Source organism: Arachis stenosperma, chromosome 4 (assembly GCF_014773155.1).
Source record: "Arachis stenosperma cultivar V10309 chromosome 4, arast.V10309.gnm1.PFL2, whole genome shotgun sequence".
In the NCBI taxonomy this organism is placed as follows: domain Eukaryota; kingdom Viridiplantae; phylum Streptophyta; class Magnoliopsida; order Fabales; family Fabaceae; genus Arachis; species Arachis stenosperma.
In genome coordinates this window covers 56,692,310-56,698,390 of record NC_080380.1, presented here as the reverse complement: position 1 = coordinate 56,698,390, position 6,081 = coordinate 56,692,310, and positions in this window count along the sequence as shown.

Sequence of the window (6,081 nt, the reverse complement as noted above, 5' to 3'; positions counted from 1 at the left end):
CAAGCTAATATCACTTGTTTCACTAGTCTTTATGCACTTTCTTGCATCCTAAGTAAGTAATTTGGAATGAAAATGCATGACTTCTTTAAATTAAACAACCACCATTAAATTGATGCTAAATCATGAGGTTTGAGCTAAAATTAATTGATTTTTAATGAATTATAAACCTTATGAGTTTGGAGATACTTTGAAGGTGAAGAAAGGAAGAAAAGAAGAAAAACGTGGCTTAAGAAGTGTGGCCATGGAAGGAGAAGTGTGGTGCAACATAGAAGGAGGAAACAAACACTGCTCTCCACAAGAGCATACTGCTCTCCAAGAGAGCAGCATAATGCACCAAGCCTCCAAAATATCACTGCCCTGCCCATAGTAAGAGCGGAGCACAATTCTATGCCAAGGACCAAAGGAAGTAAAAATTCTGTCCTGCCCTCCTCAACAGTAATATCGGGCTTTCATGAAAAATAATTTAAAGGAAATTGTCTCCAAGTGCCACCCATGGGTTTCGAACCCAAGAACAAGGAGGAAAGGAGTAGTTCTCAAATACAAGGAAAATAAGCAAAAATTGGCTTGTTTTCAATCTCCAAGAATCGAACACAGCGCCATGAGGAAGCAAGGAACTAGGCACTACTTTGGTGTCAAGACAACCAAAGAAAAAGGGGCAGCGTGTGCTTCCACCAGATTTCGAACCTGGGACCTCACCCTTGGTTGCCTTGCTGCGCTGCCCACAAGGAGAGCAGAGCAGCATTTCTTGGCACGGGCAGCACACAAGCGCGCACACAAGCGCACAGCCAGGAGCATCACGCGCAGCTTGGACGCACGGAAGGCAAGCATGCATGCACACTGCACTGCTCTCCGCAAGGGCAGGGCAACATCCTGATGCAACACACACTTAGCACGACGCAATGAGGCCGCATGCACAATTTCCCTGCTCTGCAGAGCAGCCTCCTGGAGCCAACTTCTTCATGGGCTGAAAATTGGAATAAAAATCCAATTTAATTCATTTCTTCACCAAATCAAAAGCCCATCCAAATTCCAGAATCCAAGAATAGAAAGTGTATAAATAGGAGATAGTTTGATGTAATTAGGACCTTTCTTTTGATTTTTGAATTTTTACATTTTGAGACTTCATTTTCCTTTGAGAGCTTTGAACTGAGATCTGAGAGAATTGGGAAGGAGAATTGATCTCTCTTCTTCCTTGTTCTTGCTTGAGCACTTTTTACTTTTCTTGTTTGAGTCTTGGGGGTGAAGAATTGAGGAATTTCTGTCTCAATCTCCATTTAAGATCTCTTTGATTTCCCTACTGCATGATTGAGTTGAATCCAATTTCCTTTACTGCCTCAATCTTTAATTTCTTGTTAATTGCTTTGTGAACTTGGATTTGGGAAGGCAATTGAGATCTAGACTTTGCTATCTAGTCTCTGGAGTCCTGAGATCCAATTTTTCTTTTAGTTCTTCTGTTGAACCACTGCTGCAATTAAATTTCCATTTCTGTTTAAGATCTAATCAATTCCAATTCATCTTTTGCTTTGATAATTGCTGCAAGTTAACTTCCCTTGCTTAAATTCTGAATTCCCAGTCCTCAAATCCCTTTTCCATTCAAGCAATTTATATTTCTTGCACTTTAAGTTACTGCAATTTACATTTCTTGCACTTTAAGTTTCAGTCATTTAATTACTTGCACTTTAAGACTCAGCCTCTTTAATTTCAGTTCTCTTTAATTTCTGCAACTCATCCCTATCCCTTTACATTTTCTGCTATTTACTTACTGTTGGATACAAAATCACTCAACCAATACTTGATTCGCTTGACTAAATCAACCACTAAACTAAAATTGCTCAATCCTTCAATCCCTGTGGGATCGACCTCACTCCCGTGAGATTTATTACTTGATGCGACCCGGTACACTTGCCGGTGAGTTTTGTGTTGGATCGTTTTCCACACATCAAGTTTTTGGCACCGTTGCCGGGGATCGAAATAGATTGACAATGATTAAGTGAAGTGGAGGTCTAGATCAAGCACTTTTTCTTTTCTGTTTCTTTAATTTTTAATTAACCCATTAACTGTTTGAATTTTTGCTTGAACTAACTAAAACTTCATTCTAGCAATAGATTGAAGCTTCACTGGTTTTCTGGTTCTGTGTGTTTCTTGTTGTGTATTTGTATGTCAGGTACAGGAAGATCTTCTCCTATTCTCTCTGAAATTGACCAAAGAACTCTTCGAAGATTAAGAAGAGCTGAAAGAGGGAAGAACATTGTTGGAGAGGAAGAATCTGAGGAGGAATTCCAAGAGATGGAAGAAGATCCATCAAATCTCAATCAACCAGAAGGAGGAGCCAACAATAACCCACAACAAAGGAGAGTACTGGCTTCCTACACATTTGCAAATGCTAGACATTGTGGGAGTAGCATTCTTACCCCTAATGTCAATGCAAACAACTTTGAACTAAAGCCACAACTCATCACATTGGTCCAAAACAACTATTCTTTTGGAGGAGGACCATTAGAGGACCCGAACCAACATCTATCCACTTTCTTAAGGATCTGTGACACAGTTAAAAGCAATGGAGTGCATCCTGACATATACAAGCTGCTATTATTCCCATTTTCTCTCAGAGACAAAGCCACTCAATGGCTAGAAACATTTCCAAAGAAGAGCATCAACACTTGGGATAATTTGGTAAGCAAGTTTCTTGCCAAATTTTATCCCCCTCAAAGGATCATAAGATTGTAGACTGAGGTGCAGACATTCACTCAAATGGATGCTGAAAATCTATATGAGGCATGGGAAAGATTTAAGGCTTTGTTGAGGAAATGTCCACCAGAGATGTTCACTGAGTGGGACAAGCTGCAGAACTTCTATGAAGGACTTACTCTGAAGGCTCAAGAGGCACTTGATCACATAGTTGGAGGATCATTGCAATTGATGAAAACTGCAGAGGAAGCTCAAAAACTCATTGATTTGGTGGCCAACAACCAATATTTCTTTGCTCACCAAAGGCAATGCCAACCATCACAGAGGAAGGGAGTGCTACAATTAGAAAGAGTGGATACAATTTTGGCTCAACACAAAGTGATGCAGCAGCAGATTCAGCAACAATTTGAGCAAATGGCCAAGAGAATTGATAGCCTTCAGGTTGCATCAGTGAGTGCCACAAGCCAACCATCAACTCCTTGGGGGCAGAATAAAAAGAACTAGGAAGAACAGCAACAAGAGCAAGTGCTCTATATGCACAATCAAAATTCTGGATCAAATGAAGTATATGGTGACACCTACAATCCATCTTGGAAGAACCACCCAAACCTTAGGTGGGGAGACAACCACAACCAAAACCAACAACCATGGCAAAGGAACTCAGCTCAAAACACTCCAAGAAATAATCAAAATCACAACCAGCAGCCAACTAACCAAAATTTTTACAGAAAACCCCAAAATAATTACCCCAACTCCAACAATTATCCATCCAATAACCAACCAACTAACCAAAACACTTACCATCATCCATCAACACCCCAAAACCAACCAATCTCACAAGACTCTCAGAGGATTACTAATCTGGAGATGCTCATGGAGAAGATGATGAAGAACCAAGAATTGACAACAAAGAACCAAGAAGCTTCCATGAAAAGCCTAGAAAGGCAGATTGGACAAATCTCCAAGCAGATTTCTATTGAGAAACCTTCGAGCTCACTACCAAGTGATACCATCCCTAATCCAAAAGAAGAGTGCAAAGCTATGTAATTAAGAAGTGGGAAGACATTGGTGGATGGCAACCAAGGGGCAACCAAGAAACTTACAAAGAGTGACAAAGAGCCAACAAAGAAAGATGGAGCTAACAACAAGGACTTAACAAGCAAGAATGTCCCAAAAAAGCTCACATAAGAGAACAACCAACCACAGAATTTGAATAAGGGAAAGCAGATCATGGAAGAACCAAATCCAATACAGCAGCAAGTGGAGAAGAGTCTTACACCTCCACTACCTTATCCACAGAGATTCCAAAAAGAAGCAAAGGATCAACATTTCCACAAATTCCTTGAGACTTTCAAGAAGCTAGAAATCAACATACCCTTGGCTGAGGCATTGGAGCAAATGCCTCTATATGCCAAGTTCTTAAAGGAGCTCATCAACAAGAAAAGAAGTTGGCTGGAGAAGGAGACTATGCTGCTCACTAAGGAATGTAGCGCTGTGCTCCAAAAAGGAATCCCACCAAAGCTTAAAGATCCAGGGAGTTTTGTAGTATCATGCACCATAGGCAAACTAACCTTGGACAAAGCTCTATGTGATCTTGGAGCTAGTATCAACTTAATGCCCCTGTCCATGATGAGGAAGCTTGCTATAGAAGAACTCAAACCCACTAGGATGTCACTAGTCATGGCCGACAGATCAATCAAAACACCTAATGAAATTGTGGAAAATCTGTTAGTGAAGGTTGGGAAGTTTATCTTCCCTGCAGATTTTGTGATCTTGGACACCGAAGAGGAAGGAAACAATTCAATCATCTTGGGAAGACCATTTTTAGCGACTGCAAGAGCCATTATAGATGTGGAGAAAGGAGAAATGATCTTCAGAGTACACAATGAGCAAATGATCATAAATGTTTTCAAGTCAATGCAGCACCCTCCTGAGCAAGAGGATTACCTGAGGGTGGATATGATAGAGAGCCTGGTGGAAGAAATGTTAAACATTAATCATCATGAGCAAGAAGAGGAAATTAATCAAGAGACAGTAAAGGAACACGCAGCTGAGATCTCTATTGACAAGGAGGTGAAACCAAGCAAGAAGGAAGAAGTGCAAAAACAAGAACTAAAGCCATTACCCACCCATCTCAAATATGCATTCCTTGGCACATCAGAGAGTTTCCCAGTGATCATCAATTCATCCCTGACAAAGAAAGAAGAAGGAGAACTTCTTGATGTACTCAGAGCTCACAAGGATGCTTTAGGATGGACCATTAATGACCTGAAAGGCATTAGCCCTGCAATGTGTATGCATAAAATTCTCTTGGAGAATAATTCCAAAGCAGTGGTTCAACCTCAGAGAAGGTTAAATCCTACAATGAAGGAAGTTGTCCAAAAGGAAGTAATGAAATTGTGGAATGCAGGGATAATATATCCTATCTCTAATAGCTCATGGATAAGCCCAGTTCAAGTGGTACCAAAGAAGGGTGGGATGACAGTCATTGTTAATGAGAAAAATGAACTCATTCCCACAAGAACTGTGACAGGATGGAGGATGTGTATTGACTATAGGAGGCTGAATGATGCCACACGCAAAGATCATTTCCCACTTCCTTTCATTGACCAGATGCTTGAAAGATTAGCCGACCATGCTTACTATTGCTTCCTGGACGGCTATTCTGGGTATAATCAGATAGTGGTAGATCCAAAGGACCAAGAAAAGACTTCATTCACATGTCTATTTGGAGTATTCGCCTATAGAAGGATGCCATTTGGGCTATGTAATGCCCCAGCCACCTTTCAAAGGTGTATGCTCTCCATTTTTTCAGATATGGTTGAAAAGTTTTTAGAAGTTTTCATGGACGACTTTTCTGTTTTTGGTGACAATTTCAATGCTTGCCTGAAACATCTAACTCTTGTCTTGAAATGGTGCCAAGAAAATGATTTGGTTTTGAACTAGGAGAAGTGCCATTTCATGGTGCCTGAAGGGATTGTTCTTGGTCATAAAGTTTCAAGAAAAGGGATAGAAGTTGACAAGGCAAAGGTGGAGATTATAGAGAAGCTCCCTCCACCAACTAATGTGAAATCTGTTAGAAGTTTCTTAGGGCATGCAGGATTTTATATAAGGTTTATCAAGGATTTTTCTTAAATAGCCAAACCTTTGAGTAATCTGTTAATGATTGATAATTCTTTTGTTTTTGATGAAAACTGCCAGCACGCCTTTAAAACTTTAAAAAACAAACTCACAACAGCACCAATCATCACACCCCCGGTTTGGGAACTACCTTTTGAACTCATGTGTGATGCAAGTGATATTGCAATTGGTGCTATACTTGGACAAAAGAAGGGAAACTTGCATCATGTCATATATTATGCAAGTAAGGTGTTGAATGAGGCTCAATAAAAT